Raw genomic sequence first — 17,552 nt, forward strand, 5'->3', positions numbered from 1 at the left:
CAGATAGATTAACTATAGGGACTGCTGAACTCATTGATAATTTATGCTACTTTTAAATTCCTGAGAACTAAAAGTATTTCTGAGAATATCTATTATATTGTATTCCTTATATAATTGTGTCTGCTAAAGTCACATGCCCTGTAGAAGGTTTCACTTTAACCTTTATACAGGAATCACTAAAAGCAGGAGTAATAATACAGTAGATAGTAGGTAGAGTACATTACTTGCAAGTAAACCCAGGTTATAGCTCCAGAATTTTATATTAACAGTTAACTTCACCATAAGTAACTCTTGATCATAACTTGGTGTGTCCCCCAAAGAAAAAACCATCAATTATCTTTTTAATCTGAGTATAAATATTATTTGATTTTATTATTAGATGCATATCACCTCAGAAGCTATACTCTGTTTGTATTTAGAGAAATGGTTTATTTGTTAGCCATTTAAATGTACATATATAAAAGTTTCTAGAGAACAAAACGAAGGGATTTTCTAATTTATAAAGGTAGAAAATTATAAATAGTTCAAATATGTATGAGCTTTGAGGGGCTCTCACTAGATATCTTTGAGGGTCTGAGTAGAAATAATATTTAATTAAAACAATACATACAATGAAAAATGTTATCTGGATTTACATAGCCTTTAAGCAGGATTTACTTATGTTTATTTTATATTCATATAAAATCTTATCTATTACAAGTTCTAATAAATGGCACAATTTCAAATTTTCCTTTTTGTCTCTCCTTTTATTGTGTTCCTTATTCATAAATGGTCTGTATGAAAACCTGAGTATTATGATATTATGTCAGTCCATCGCTCTTCTTTATAACTATACAATCTCCCTTCCTGCTTAAATTTTATTGCATTGGGGAGGGGGCAGTTTAAGCCACACCTTAAAGTAGGGGCTTACTCCTGACACTGTGCTCAGGAATCAATCTTTTTCAGTGCTCACAGACAATATGCAATACCAGAACCAAATTGTGCTTGGTTACAGCAAAGGCAAGCACCTGATCCTCAGAACAATTTCCCCCAGCGCTTGTTTACTGTATATTTTAAAATGTCTTCAGTTTCTCTAGTTTACAGTTTTATCTAAGACAAGATGCCATACACCAAACACTTTACCAGAATGTCTACCCTCTACACATTGTATTTTTTGTCCCCCAATTCACAATACAAACCAGGCAAAGGTCCTGGGTTGAGGTGTATATAGGGTGCATTTACTGTACCTCCTTTTTCTATACAGTCAGTGTAAAGAACACAGCCTCTGGTAAGAATTGGAAGGCCTAACATTGTATTTTGAATGAAATGCCCAGGAGGAGGCTATTGTTAGTCTCTAGTGTAGATTTCTTTTTTCAAGCGCTCAAATAGGATTGGTGATTGTCTTTAAAATTCTCTATATTCCAAGAGAGAGAACTAAATAGTCTCTAGGATGAAACACTAGCCAGCATTTTTATAATTGAGAAAATTTTTCCAAGTGCAATATTCTCTTTGAATTTATATTTCAAATCTTCTTAAGATATATGTGAAATACTTCACCTGCTTGCCAAGTTTATAAGATTATAGTGTTCCTCCATAAAATACTCCTTTATAGCGGATTTTCCCATCTAACTAGGAAGATACCATATCATTGGCAAAATGTCCCAGCATAGATCATTCTAGACTTTTGAAACAATATGAATATATAAACAAAATAAATATAAGTAAATATCATAAGAGGAAGCTCATGTTAGGGATGAAACAGAATTTAAAATAGCCTGCAAAGGAGAATGTTCCCAAAAGTAATTGTTACTACTCGAGAGAAAAGTCATCTATTTTTAGGCTAACATTGTTTCAAAGAAGTCACTTTAAAAATCATTGAAAGTGTTCTAAAGAAATGATTTTAAAACACTGACTTTCTTATTAAGACGCACTTTCTGTTCACATAACCATGAATTGGTAAAATGTTGTTTATGTCTTTCTAACATGTAAGTGCCATATGGTATAATTCAATAATATTCTTGGCTTATTTACAGAGTATTAATATCTCTTTTAGTACTATTACTTGCATTTATATAGTTCTACAAAATAAGGATTACCCTGAACCAGAAATTTCATTAATGCAGCCTCATGTCCAAATTGGCAAGTCATAAATCACTTCCATGTGTAGCTTATTACACTACCCTATGTTCTCCAAAGTGGGCATTGCTGCTCCTTAGGGGGTGCTTGAAAGGTCCAGGGAAATGCAATAACTTCTTAAAAAATGAATGCGTATGTATTTGTTCACACAAAGAATGTGTATTTGTAGTTCGGGCAATTCTATTGGCTCTAAAATATTAGATTTTTCTACAAAGGGTAGGTAGGCCCAAAAAACTGGGAGTTTCTTCAATAAAGCAAGAAATAGAGATAAGATCCTGTGTTACATATGGAGTCTCCTTGAAAGATTTTACTACTTCCTCATTCTAACCTTCAAGCCCTACCAATCAGTTGGGAAGCTAAAATTTTCAAATGAGGCCAAACAAAAGCCACTAAGTGTCTTATTTATCTAAAGTAACCAGGTGTGACTTTAGTTCTATTTTTTTTTGAGGTAGATAACTGATAAGAGTCATTACCACACCTGTCAAAACGAATAAGAAATAGACATATTTTTGCCAGAAATATACATCAATTCAGAGCTTCTATGGTTGCTCAGGGAGTTTGAAGTCCCATAGTAATGGATCAGAGAAACATGAAACATGTCAAATTCACTTTTTGCTGTGAAGTGAAATAAGGGAATGAACAGAATTTGTATTAATTTTACAAAGTTATTTTTTGTTTATTTTATCAAGATTGAAGATATATTTGAATGAGACAGATTTTAAAAATAATTACTATAAGCTCAATTTTATTAAATATTTGCAGGAATCTTTAGCTTTAACTGGATTTGAAAGTCACAAAACATAACACTAAAGTGAATATTATATTTTATAAAAATCTTACTGAGTAAGTCAAGTCTGGTTAAATAAAGAACCGAGTCTGTGTCAAAACAAAATGAATACAGAAACTCACTAAATCAAAAAAAAAAAAACACAAAAAACAAACAAGCCATGTTTTCTAATAGAGAATTTAAGAACTGGGCCAGAGAGCTAGCATGGAGGTAAGGCATTTGCCTTGCATGCAGAAGGACGTTGGTTCGAATCCCCCAGCCTGTCAGGAGCGATTTCTGAGTGGAGAGCCAAGAGTAACCCCTGAGTACTGCCGGGTATGACCCAAAAAACAAAAACAAAAAGAATATTTTTCTGGATATTCATCTTATCTGTTATCTAGAGAGATAATATAGCAGCTAAATTACTTGCTTTGCAAGTAGGTGATCCAAGTTTAATCCCCAGCACTTCCTTTGGTACACTGAACAATGCCAGGTGTATTGTTGAGTGAGCAAAGAGCCTTGAAGAAGCCCATGAAGTGCAACCAGGTATAGTATTTATTAAAATTATATAATTGTTATATATACCATTCTTTCATAAAAATCAAGTGAAAACTAATATATATCTTAAATATATATATATATATAATCACTACTAATTCATAACTACTAATTCATAACTACTTCGATGTGGAAAGTGAAGTGAAGATTTGTACTATTTTAGTAGTTTATCCTTATAGACTTAGAAAGAAATATAAGAAATAAATGTTGCTCTTTATTTCATAGTAAACAGATTCCATAGATACTTTTTAGAAATATTCAAAGTCCAAAAGAGAGATTGTAATCATTGGTGTTTATGGTGGGGGCCACAGGGTCATCAACACACATAGTCTGCTTGGACTTTATCACTGGCACCCCATATGGTCAAAGAGCTACCAGGAACGATCTATGAGCACACTACGCAGTATGGCCCAAATACAAGGCCACCTCATCCTACCAAATGAAGCTATTAGAGTGGATCCTAAACCAATCTGACTGGTATTGTGGTATTGCTTGAAAAATTCATTTTTTGACTTTTAGAGGGACTTTATGGAAAATGTGTAGCAGAGGACAAGTGAGTCTAGAGGTAGGAAATGGCTGCCTTTGACAATTCAGGAGAAAAACATCAGAGAAAAAAATCAACCAATCAGCACCTGGCAATCTTCAAAAAAGGGAACAAATATAATTTTGTTTATGTTACCCAGAGTGTTTCTTGTTATTACAGACCTAGACAACTAATAGGAGGAATACTAAAGAGTGAATTTTCCTGTCACTTTTAACTGGTCAATTTCTTTTTTAGTTACTCTTGCTTATACTTAATTTTTTTTCCTAGTTCCTAAGACTTGCTCACACCCTCATTTCCTAGCTGTAATATAAAAATTATCTGTTTTATATTATGTCTATGTCTAATGTTTGGAATTCAAATATAGGGAAACATATCTGAGATATTCATGGTAATATAGAAGCAAGATTCTTCCTTCACGTCCGCTAGTAAGTGGAGGGACCTTATATTTATATAAATTAGGTGATATAGACACTATATGAGAATTTTGGGTCAAATTTGCTTTGGTTGGGGGCTCCCAATAGTGCTGAAAAGGTCTGATTAGTCCCTAACAGTGATTACCAATCTGTTCAGACATTAGTTCTTGTAATGCTATTCTGGTCAAGAGATGATCCCAGAGGGTGCAATTGTGCCAGAACCTCTAAGGCCTCACATGATAGTACTAGGGGACCTCAAGGGTAAGAAAATGCTTGAGGGAACATGCATGTAGTAGCATGTGTTCTAAGAGATAAACTATAACCAGGGTTTACATTTAAAAAAAATAAGGAGTCTAATCTAAAAGACTGCAAATTAGGAAAATAGTCATCTTTTCAAACTATTGTATTTTATGACTTCTATTAGCAAATTATTATAGTAGGTAAAAATACTCACTGCACCTAAAACTGTGAATATTTCATGGGGTAACAGTAATTTTTCTCTTATATAGAATAGTGAGATTATGGACTCACAAGAGATAGGTGAGAATTAGATAAAAAAGATGGTGGCTTGTGTTGTAGTAGTGAACATAGATGAGTAAGGTCCAGATAAATGACGTTACTCAACAATATCAAGATAAAAACAACTGCTCCTTATTTTTTCAGTTTGATGCATAAAGTGAGGAACAGTGGGAGCTAAAATAGAAAACATTAACATAATATGGTCATGGTAGATCTGGACTAACACCAAGTTGTAGGACTTGAGTATATGCAAATGTTTCAAGTAGAAGTAACATCTACAGAGATAAACAATGTAGGACCAGAAGGTAGGAATGGCGTGGACATGGTCCTATGACATATTTACAGAAGCAACTGTTGCATCCAGGCTGAAATATGGCTTTTTTATACATATATAAATTTCGTATTCTTTTCTTTGTTGGTGTAAGACTATGGGAATAGTATTTATGTTCCCTAAGTAGTCATGTCATTTATAAAATTTATGTAATAATTTTATTTTAAAAAGTGACAGTATTTTAGAAATAAATATGATAATAACATTAGAATAATATTGATAATAAATAAATATTAAAACAAGTTCAGCTAGTCTTCACTTGGCTTTCTTTTTTAAATTTCCCATCTCCATTTTTATTGAAATAAAAATCTAACCTGCTGAGATTTTATGGTTAAAACCTACTAAGTTAATAAGTTCTAAAGATAAATTGGGGACTTATCACTATAAAAAAAGTGTTACAATTATGAAAGTGTATGAGATTATCTAGAGAGCATATCTCGAATGTCAGAAGAACAGTGACATTTTATAAAGCCATACGGATAGCTAATGTTTAAGGGATGAGAGAAGAAACAAATCTTGCTAACAGGTTGAGATTTTTCCAAAAAAGAGAGATGGCAACTTGAGAAGTCATTATGCAATTCAAAGATGTGGAGAATTTTAGAAGAAAAAGGACATATTTTGAAATATAAGTTTGATTCATATAAACCCTATATGTCTCCAAACTGTATACTATTTCAGATGTTTACATAAAACAAAGAAAAGATGAAAAGATTCATCAAATAAATTATCATCATAGAATTCATTGCTGAATTAAATGTATCTGATAAATAAGGTCTATTATGGGAAATCAAAAATAAGACTAAACTATGAACTCTTTTTAGCCTATACAGTGAAAAAATATGCTAATGATAAAAAACGTATTCCATACCAGAAGGAAAACATACACTGAACAGATCCTTACTTTCTTCTGAAAATAAAGTATTTTTTTCTTTTTTGGATGTGACAAGTTAAGTATAATCATAGTATGAATAAAAAATGATATGAGGTGTGCAATAAAAATAAGGAACAAAGGAGAGTTGACAAAGTAAAGTCTCAGTAAAGAAGATGAAAAAGGAGCTGGAGTGGTGGCGCAAAGTAGGGTATTTGCATTGCATGTGGCTGACAGAGGACAGACCACAGTTTGATCTCCCAGAGTCCCACATGGTCCCCCAAGCCAGGAGTAATTCCTGAGCTCATAGCCAGGAGTAACCCCTGGGTGTCACTGGGTGTGGCCCAAAAACCAACCAACCAACCAACACAATAAAAAAGGAAAAATAATGAATAGTACAGAAGAAATTATGATCCTATAGATAATGTAATGTTTTCAAAATGAAGGAAAATCAGAGTAGAATTGATGATATAGATAATACAGAGTAGGGAAATGACTCTATTTAATGGAATGAGAATGAAACTGAATTTGTGTGTGTGCGTGTGTGTGTGTGTGCGCGCACGCTAACATGGACAATAGCAAATGACAGAATCAAATAAAATCCCATTTTACCAACATCATTGCCTTACTCAGTATAGTGTAAGAATCAATGGATAAGGCTTGAGCATGAGAACACACAAGGTGCTGTGTGTTCTTTCACTCAATGTGTGGCCTTCATTGGTGGAAGAACCTAGAGAAGAAAACATTCTGCTATGTTGCCTTCTTTTGTCACCTACTGGCATGGTTCAGATTATGCACTTCCTGAATAAAGTTAATAAATACTTAAGCTAAATATTAACCTTAGCCACTATATTCTCATTGAAAAACTTGGTTAGCTATTATATCATTTTATTTTATTATGTGCTTCACACTTGAAATAAAATGTGATAAACTAAGTATATATTTGAGATAGCCAGCAGTAGTTAGTGGATACCAGGGGAAAATAATTATTTCTATGTATTTTAGTTTATGACAAACTTTATTGACATGACTATTAATATTTCTTGCTAGTGGATAACAAACATCTGCATATCTGCTTAATATATACAAATTTAGGTTATAATTGCGAATCATGGCAATCTTGTATTAATATATGTTAAGTGTATATATAATTTTGTTGTTTCTAAACATGACAGATTTAATGACAAAGTAGTCATGACATCTTAAAATTATTACCAAAATCATATATACTGCTAATTTCATTTGTTCATTTCTTTTTTTTTAAACTAAAACGTTTTTTTGTTTTGTTTTTGGGCCACATACGGTGATGCTCAAGGGTTACTCCTGAGTATGTGCTCAGAAATCACTCCTGACATGGGGCACCATATGAGACACTGAGGGATCGCATCATGGTTCATCCTAGGTTAGCATGTGCAAGGCAGATGCCCTACCACTATGCCACCACATCGACCCCTCATTTCTTTGTTTAATGTAAGAACATTTCTTTCTTACTAACTTTAATTATTATGTGGTGTTAAAATTTTTTGAAAGAATTAATCCTGGAGGAAGATAAATTTGAGTAGTGGAGATAGAACGATATATTGCTGGGAAGAATTCTAAAAGATTTTGAGTGCAATTTGGCAGTTTAAAAGGTACCTTAATTAACTAGGGAAAATTATTTCCTGTTTGGCTATACATTATATCCTCATAATTTAGTATAATGCCTGAAATGGAAAATTTCATTGAATAAATATTGATCAATAATAATTTTTGTATTAACATAGATATATTTATTACTAAATTATTAGTTTTATTGTTATCTCTGCATTGATATGAGAACAAAACAGGAAAGGAGCAATGACATACTTTTTCTCCAAATCAAAGATTGGAAATATTCCTTTAATACCTTCAGGGAATCAGTGCAGAATTGGGTAAAGTATCCTTTATTTAAAACACATTTGAATTGAACAGCGTCATTTGTAAGCAACCCCCACAAACAGGGACAGAGACAGGAGGGGTGTCTTTTTGGTGGCACCCAGGACTGTGTCATGATGTTAGCAAACCCCACAACCATGAAGTGAGGCAGAAGGGGTATTTGTTTGGCAGTGCTCAGGGCAGCATTACGAGACTTAAAATTGAAAAATCCTGAACTTGAGTTCAGCGGGGTGAGACCAGAAAAAGGAGAGCCACTCCACTTTGCTCTGTGGCTGCATATTTCTTCCAGTCCAGAAACTGTACCACAACACTTAATAAGAGTACTGTACAACAAAGCTTACAATAGGAAAACTAAATAGAACCCTATCACACATAGTGACTGAGGAAGCAGTTCTAGATATACAACCACCACCTGCTACCTACATAACATAAAAACTTTAAAGAGGAAATGTTATAAATGTTCAATGAACTTAGAGAAACAATAGAACAAACACTTCAGAAGACTCAAGAGATTGTGGAAGTAGCTGGAGAGATAGCATGGAGGTAAGGCGTTTGCCTTGCCTGCAGAAGGTTGGTGGTTCGAATCCCGGCGCTCCATATGGTCCCCCGAGCCTGCCAGGAGTAATTTCTGAGTGTAGAGCCAGGAGTAACTCCTGAGCACTGCCAGATGTGACCCAAAAACCAAAAAAAAAAAAAAAAAAAAAAAAAAAAAAGAGATTGTGGAAGTAGAAAAGAGAAATTTTTAAACAGGAATATCAGTGCTAAAAAGCATGGCAGGTGAAATGAAAACCTAACTAGAAAGCCTCATGAGCAGAGTATCAGACACAGAGGACAGAATTGGTGATATAGAAGATGAAGTAAATAACATCTCCTTCCACAGAAGAGGCTGGAAAAAAAATCAGCAGAGAAAGTGGACATATGACAATAGAACTCTTGGTTAAGCTCAACAGAAACAACATAAGAAACATTGGCATCACAGAGACTGAAGAAGTAAACCCTGATGAAGAATCAAAAGTCAAGGACATCATTACTGAGAAATTCTCAGAAATAAAGAGTGCATCTGTATTCTGGGTATCCAAAGAGAACTAGCTAAAAGAGATCCAAAGAAAACCACCCTAAGGCATATTCTAGTCAAATGATGCAAACCACAGATAGGCATAGAAAGCAAAACCATCAAAAAGGGTAATTATATACAATGAAGCATCCATAAGACTTACAGCAGGTTCATCACAAGCATCTCTCAAAGCCTGAAGGCAGTGGTGGGATATAGTAACAAATCTCAATGAAATTAATGTTTTGCCAAGAATTTTTTATTTAGATATTCATTCAAGTTTGAAGGAAGAATACACAACTTCATGGATAGATAACAACTCAGAAATTTTACGAACTCAAAACCAAACTTAAAAGAAGAGCTCAAGGTCTTACTCTAAGTTAAGGCTGACCCAAATATCACCACAAACTCCTACAATAAGATGACACTTAATCCCATGACAATCACACCTATCAATGTTAATGTACTAAATGCACTAATTAAGAGACATGGAATTGCAAAATGAATCAAAATGTTGAATCCAACTTCTACTGCTTGCAACAAACACATCAAAATAATCCAAGCAAACATATACTCAAAGTCAAAGGTTGGAGGACAATCATTCAAGCAAACATATCCCTTAAAATGGCTAGGGTTGTCATACTAATATCAGAGAATACAGACTTGAATCTTAAAAAGGTTATGAGGGGCCGGAGCAGTGGTGCAAGTGGTAAGGTGTCTGCCTTGCACATGCTAGTCTCGGACAGACCATGGTTTGCTCTTCCGGCGTCCCATATGTTTCCCCAAGCCAGGGGCAATTTCTGAATACATAGCCATGAATAAACTCTGAGCATCACAGGTTGTTCCGCCCAAAAAATGGTTATGAGATAGAGATCATTATTTATTAATAATTAAGGGATATTTACCAAAGTAGCAAATCACACTCCTAACCTATATGCACCCAATGAGGGGCCAGCAAATATTAAAAGAATTGTTGAGAGATTTGAAGGAAAACATTAATAATAACACAAAAATAAAGGGAGAGTGTAACTCCCCCTATACCCCTTGATAGGTCAACCAGGCTGACACTCAACAAGGATACACTGGCTTTATGGAAGAAATAGAAGTGAGTGGCTTGGTAGCTATATAAGGACTCTCTATACTTCAAAAGATGAATATATAAAAATATAATATATACAAATATACAAAAGATGAATATACAAAGTACATAGGACATTCCCCAATAGACACCACATGCTTGGCCACAACCATACTTTCATAAAATCAAGAGGATAAAAATTATATTAACTATGTTTTCAGATCACCATACACTTAGAAAATTACTTACACTTAGAAAATTAGAAATCAACAAACAGACAGAAAGAAAAACATTAATACATGAAAATTAGAAAATTAGGAATATTAGAAAATCAGAAAAATTAGAAAATTAGAACTCAATTACAAACAGACAAAAAGAAAAACATTAATACATGAAAATTAAATAGCTCAGTACTAAAGTGAGTGGGTTAAAGACAAAATCAAGGAAGAAATAGAAAGATTCCTGAAACAAATGAAAATAAAGACATGATTATCAGAATTTGTGGGACAAAGCAAAAGTGGTAGTAAAGGAAATATTTATAGCCTTGCAAGAATTCATCAGGAAGGAAAGAAGAGAATACTTAAATATTAATTGAACAGCTTAAAATTAGGCAAGTATCAACAAACATTAACAAAATATAAGCATATAGAAGGAAATAAAAAAAGCTCAGAGCAGAAATTAATAAACTGAAACCCCCCAAAATCAAAATGATCAAAAATATCAAAAGTTGGTTCTTGGAAAAAATTTAAAAAAATAGCTAAATCATTAGCAAAACTCAAAGAATAAGAAACTTAGTAAATTAAATTAGAATAGATAAAAGAAAAATTAGTACAGATACTACAGATATTCAAAGGGTAATCAGAGATAACCTAAAGAAACTGTATACCAGGAAATAAGAGAGATTGGAAGAAATTGATAAATTCTTAGCCTTCTAAAATTGAATTGGATGATCTTGCATATCTGAACAGATATAAGGCAATTAAAAAGGTAATCAAGGTCTGATACCTATTTATTCATAATAAAAACTTTAGCAAGATCAGAATTGAAGAAACTTTTTCATAATAGTCAAGGCTATTTACTACGAACCATAGAAAATATACACAAAGGAAAAATATAAAAGCCTTTCCTCTAAGATCTGGCAAAAGACAAGTTTGCCCATTCTCACCACTTCTACTAAACATAGTTTTGGAATTACTTGATTCAATAATTAGTTAATTAATTAATCAAGAAGAAGATATCAAGGGCATCCAGATAGGAAAGGAAAAAGTGAAGCTATCACTGTTTGCAGATGGAATGATACTACATTGAGAAAATTCTAGAGCCTATACCAAAATCTTCTAGAAAAAATAGATTAGCTTAGTAAAGTGGCAGAGTACAACACTAACATTCAAAATCCCATGCCATTTTTATATACAAATAAGAAAAGAGAAGAAAAAGAAATTAAGAAAACAACTCTATTCACTATTGTGCCTGAAAAAATCAGGTAATGTAGAATCAAGTTAACTAAAAAGGTAAAAAAAAAAATATACAAAGAAAACTATAAAAAATGCTTAAGAAATAAAAGGGGGACTTGATCGGTGGTGAAAGCTGTAGGGTGTTTGCCTTGCACAAGCTAACCTAGGACGAACTGCTGTTCGATCCCCGGCCCAAGCCAGGAGTGATTTCTGAGCGCATAGCCAGGAGTAATCCCTGAGTGTCACAGGATGTGGTCCAAAAAGCAAAAATAAATAAATAATAAATAAAGGGGGCACAAAGAAATGGAAACATATATCCTGCTTATGTATTGAGATTATTATTACAATGTCAATATTTCCTAAAGCATTTTACAGATGTAAAGTCATCCCTTTAAACATACCCATAACATTTTCAAAGAAGAAGATCAAACAATCATGAAATTTATTTGGAAAAATAAACACCATGTATAGTTAAAGCAATTCTCGGGATTAAAAAGATGGAAGACATCATTTTCCCCCAATTTTAATTCGTACTATAAAGCAATAGTAATTAAAATAGCATTATAATGTAACAAATGCCGAACTCAGATCAATGGAATAGATGTGAGTATTCTGAGACTGACTCCCAACTATACAACCAATTAATATTTGATCAAAGGGCAAAAAAAGAAAAAGATGATCAAGGAAAGCCCTCTCAGTTGATAGTGGGAAAACTGGTCAATTACATGTAAAAAGATGAACTCAGACCTCTCTTTAACACTATGCACAAATTCAAATCAAAATGGATTTGATAGGACTTGGATATCAGACCTGAAACCATAAGGTACATAAAGGAAAACATAAGCAAAACACTTTATGACATTAAGACTCAAGGCATTTTTAAGGAGGAAACACAACTGTCCAAGCAAATGAAAGCAGAGATAAACAAATGGGACTACATTAAACTGAGACGCTTTTGCACTTCAAAGGAAACAGTAACTAGGATGCAAAGGCTATGAAATGGGAGGAACTATTCACCCAATATACATTGATAAAATATAAAGTACTGACAGAACTGAACAAGAACCTGATCAAAAAAATGGGGAGAAGAAATGAACAAACATTTTCTCAAGAAGAAAAACAGATGGCCAAAAGGCACATGAAAAAATGCTCCACAACACTAATCATCAGGGAGATGCAAATCAAAACAACTGTGATATATCATCTCATGCCACATAGACTGGCATACATCACAAGAACAACAACCAGTGTTGGCATGGATGGCATCTAGTCCAGTCTTTCTGGAAAACAATATGGGAATTTATTTTAAAAATTGGAAATTGATTTTCCTTATGATCTTTTAATACACTTCTAGTGATATACCCTAAGAACACAATAATACAATACAAAAATGTCCTCTACACACCTATGTTTATGGAAGCACTATTGACAGTAACCAGAATCTGAAAGCAACACAAGTGCCCCAAAATGATGAGTGAGTAAAGAAACTATGGTATGTGTACAGAATTGAATACAATTCAGCCATTAGACAAAATGAAGTAAAAAGTTTTTGTTTTACATGGATGAACATGGAGAGTATTATTCAGAGTGAAATGAGTCAGTAAGATATAGATAAACATAAAATAATAACACTCATCACTGAAATCTAAGAAAAATAAAAGATAGTGTGGGGGTGATATCCAGACAATAGAGGAGAAAATCAAAAGAATTATTCCATGGTAGGTAGCTTACCACAAATAGCACTTACCACAAAGAATGCAGTTAGAGTATAAAAGGTCTAATATGGAAAGGATATCCATGGCACCTCTTTATTTGCAGTAGTACAAACTACAATTTCACAAAAGAAAAGAAGAGGTGAGAGAGTGAGAGAGAGAGAGAGTGAGAGTGAGAGAGAAGTAAAGTGCCTGCCCAGAAGCAGGTGTGAGAGGATAGGTTGAAGGAAGAATGTATTAGAGAGGGTGAGAGGGAACCTCTCATTTATAAAGGGTTAATATCTAAGATCTATAAAGTGCTGACAGAACTCATTGGTGGTGGAAAAAATGAATAGGTGAAGGTTGTACATTGTATGACTAACAAAATCATGAATAACTTTATCTGTGAAAATTAATCTGTTTATGAACAACCTTTTAACCATGGTGTTTTAATTAAGAAAAAATACAGATTTGAATCATCTATTGTACAAGATGAGTTTAATACCAATTAAAATATTTACTTTTTTTACTTTAATCATATAATTACTGCAATAAAAATGTGGTGTGTGTGTGTGTATGTGTGTGTGTGTATGTGTGTTTGTATGTCTGAGCACTGACAGCAGGCAGGCAAGGTCTGGTTAAAATTTTCAGAAGGTTCCAAGTAAAATAATTAAAGAATGAAAAAGTGACAGATGCTGTCCCCAAATTAAATATTTTTAAATTCTTAAAGTGATTCTAGGTGGTACAGTAGCTACTAAAAACAACAAAATTTTTAAGTGTATAATATTTTTGGTGCATTTGTGGGAGGAACTTTGTAAAGCATAATCAAACTCTGTGAAGAATATCTATTATTCTCTTGGGATATTTAATCTATAGTTCTAAAATATATATTTAAGTATGTGAATTCAAAGAAAGTAATATAACTATGTATTTGAGTAATTAATGGTGAAATATTTTAATCAGTATAAATTTTAAATATTGATAACTTAATGTGGGCTATTTTGTCAATATAAAAATAACCTACATTAGCAGTTATTTAAAATCTTTACACATTCTGCAATATAATGCATGATGCTCTTATAAAATTTAGATGATCTCCTTTTAGAAATAAATATATACTTCTCAAGTGAAATAGTGGCATGGTAGGACAGGTCCAAAAGTAATGAATTTGTAATTTTAAACTTTATTCTCTTTCTCACATATTGAGAGTGACAAAATATTGAATTTGAAATAGGTCTCGAGAGATACATGTGTTCTGCACAGTAACTTGAATTCAGAAGCTCTTAGATCAGAGGAAATTGAAATATCATTAATGGAGAAAACATCTTCTAGAAAAGTGTATCAATTCAACACTTCAGTTCCCAGTCCTGTAATAAACACCGATTGCTCCATTTATCACTGATCTTATTATTTAGGGTCTTGCAGTCCAAAGGAATGCAAGGACTCCTTCTATACTGGTTACAAAAGGAGTTGTAAAAGAATTGCTTTGTAAGCTCTCAAATCCCATTTCAACTAAGCAATAGTGGCCAATGTGTATAGGAGGAAACACAGGAACTCCTAGGGCTTCCCTGTACCATATTAAACTCTGAAAGGGGACATGACTCTTTCCACTTAGGTATTAGACTCCTGCCACTTAGGTGAGAAGGAAAAAATATCACTCCAACTTTCCTATAGTTTTTCAGAATGCATGGGTTTTATTTTGATACAGAACATTAAACTACACAGGAGATGATTTTAAATGCCTATTAAACAGTTATATAATATTACTCATTCTACAGTTATTATGATAGTTCTCTATAAGCATTCCCAACTTCTTCCAACATTTTAGGTCTTTTCTTATGTCATATAAACTTTATAGAAGATGGAGAATTGGAGATAATCTATCTTTTTAATAAACGTATAAACCCAGACATAGTCTTTCCAAAAACTATAAGAAATATGGAAATATTTAGGTTATATGAAAAATTGTTTTAAGGAAAAGGTAGAATTTTGATTGAGAATGTTTTTCAAATTTTTTGGGGGGTCACACCTGACAATGCTCAGGGGTCACTCCTGGCTCTATGCTCAAAAATTGCTCCTGCAGGCTCGGGATGCCAGGATTCGAACCACTGTCCTTCTGCATGCAAGGCAAATGCCTAACCTCGACTCTTTTCAAATTTTAATATTAAATTAGTTAAACTTATAGTATTCACAATTTGTCTTTAGTAAATATACAGTTAGCAACCTATAAGTATCTTGATATTTATAATTACATATGATTTATTCTCAGATATTAAGATGCAGTTTATTTGTGGAGATTCAAATGATTCAGCATGCACACATATGGCTAAATAACAGCTGCTATATCAATTAGCTTTTGCTAGGTACATCCCAAAAGTCAGTGGAATAGGGTAATTAACTTGTATTTATAATTTGTCCACAATAGTCAGCTGACTCAGAGAAGATATTTTCTTGATCTTTGTTTAATTAATTCACTATCTCTTTTGTATTTTTTTAACTATCTATGGGAAATGGTTGTTGGGAATGTATAACAATGGTGTCATACTGGTGGAAATGTTGAAAACAAGTGTGGTATGTCCCTAGAGTAAAAACTCTTTACCTGTGTCCTTTAAAAAAATCAGTGGAAATAACAACTAGAGTAAAAATAAATTCATATAATTTAAAATACAAAATTCTTGTATATATCACTCCTAGAGATAAACTGTAGAAACACAAAAACACAATAAAAACACATAAAAATAACAGAAAACAAAGAAAATAAAAAAACCAATAACACAATACAAAAATGCCTTCTGCACACCTATATTCATTGCAGTGCTATTTATAATAGCAGGAATCTAGAAACAACCCAGATACCAACAACAGATTAGTGGCTAAAGAAACCGTGGTACATATATACAATGGAATACTATGCATCCATCTGGAAAATAAAGTCATGAAAATTTTTATACATGATGCACATGGAAACTATTAGATTGAAAAAAATAAGTCAGAGGGAGAGAGATAGAAACAGAATCATCTCAGTCATCTGTGGTATTTAAGAAAAATAAAACACATATTTTAATATTTAATATTTTAATAATATCCAGAAACAATAGAGATGAGGGCTGGAAGGACTGGCCCACAACATGAAGCATATCACAAAGAGTGGTGAGTGCAGGTAGAGAAATAACTGCACTAACAATTATGAACAATGGCAGTGAGTAAGAAAAATACAATGCCTGTCTAGAATTCAGGCAGAGGAAGTGGGGAGGAGAAAGATAGGAGATCTTGGTAGTGGGCAGGAAGGGTGTTCTTTTTTATATCTGAAACCCAACTACAAACATGTTTGTAATCTAGATGCTTAAATAATGATATTCTAAAAAGGAAACAATCGTGCCTATAAATAGAGAAATAAAGAAATCAATTCTGACTATAATATTCTTTTATATCAGCTTTGATATTAAGCATAAAATCATTTTTAGGTATTTTTTTTGAGATTCTGTAATCTAAGACTTTGTTACTTACAATGATAGGTTAGCCTTAGCTTTATTATTTTTTTTATTCATTAAGAAGAACTTAATGAACTATTTTTCACATATAATTTTTTATTTCCATTTCGGTTGGTGATTGAGTACCATTATAGTTGCAATTTATTCTGAGTAATGCATTACATCTAAGAAAAAGAAAATACATGACTTACAAGTTTTAAATTTTGCCTTTCACAAAGACTGTATAATAGAATAAAATCTTCCCATTATGCACCCAAAATGGTCTAAGGTTTTACAGGGTATTTTTTTAAATTAAAATTATATGGAATTATTTTAATTCGGTGTTATTTCCATTGATTTTTTTAAAGGACATGGGAATGAGTTTTTACTCTATGACTTAAGTGATTTTTAGTTTTAAAAACTTTAAGAATTAATACTGATCAAAAACATTAAAAGGGCCCAGAGAGATAGCACAGCGGTGTTTGCCTTGCAAGCAGCCGTTCCAGGACCTAAGGTGGTTGGCTCGAATCCCGTGTCCCATATGGTCCCTCGTGCCTGCCAGAAGCTATTTCTGAGCAGACAGCCAGGAGTAATCCCTGAGCACCGCCGGGTGTGGCCCAAAAGAAACAACAACAACAAAAACAAAACAAAAAAATAACATTAAAAAGAGAACTGAATTATTAGACTAAGTGATGCCATTTGGCTGTCTGGGGGAGAAATAAGAGAAAAAAATGGAAAGCTCACATGTTTCAAATGTGTGTATCTGTACATATAAGAATC

At 33.0% G+C, this 17,552-nt stretch overlaps 1 non-coding gene across 1 annotated transcript; it reads right to left on the bottom strand.

Annotated features, from left to right (window-relative positions):
* Nucleotides 1-1,151: 1,151 nt before the first annotated feature.
* Nucleotides 1,152-1,284, bottom strand: LOC126010068 (small nucleolar RNA SNORA51). Its single transcript, XR_007496206.1, has one exon. It is a non-coding gene; the product is annotated as a small nucleolar RNA SNORA51 (small nucleolar RNA).
* Nucleotides 1,285-17,552: the final 16,268 nt, after the last annotated feature.

This window comes from Suncus etruscus, chromosome 5, assembly GCF_024139225.1.
Source record: "Suncus etruscus isolate mSunEtr1 chromosome 5, mSunEtr1.pri.cur, whole genome shotgun sequence".
In the NCBI taxonomy this organism is placed as follows: Eukaryota; Metazoa; Chordata; class Mammalia; order Eulipotyphla; family Soricidae; genus Suncus; species Suncus etruscus.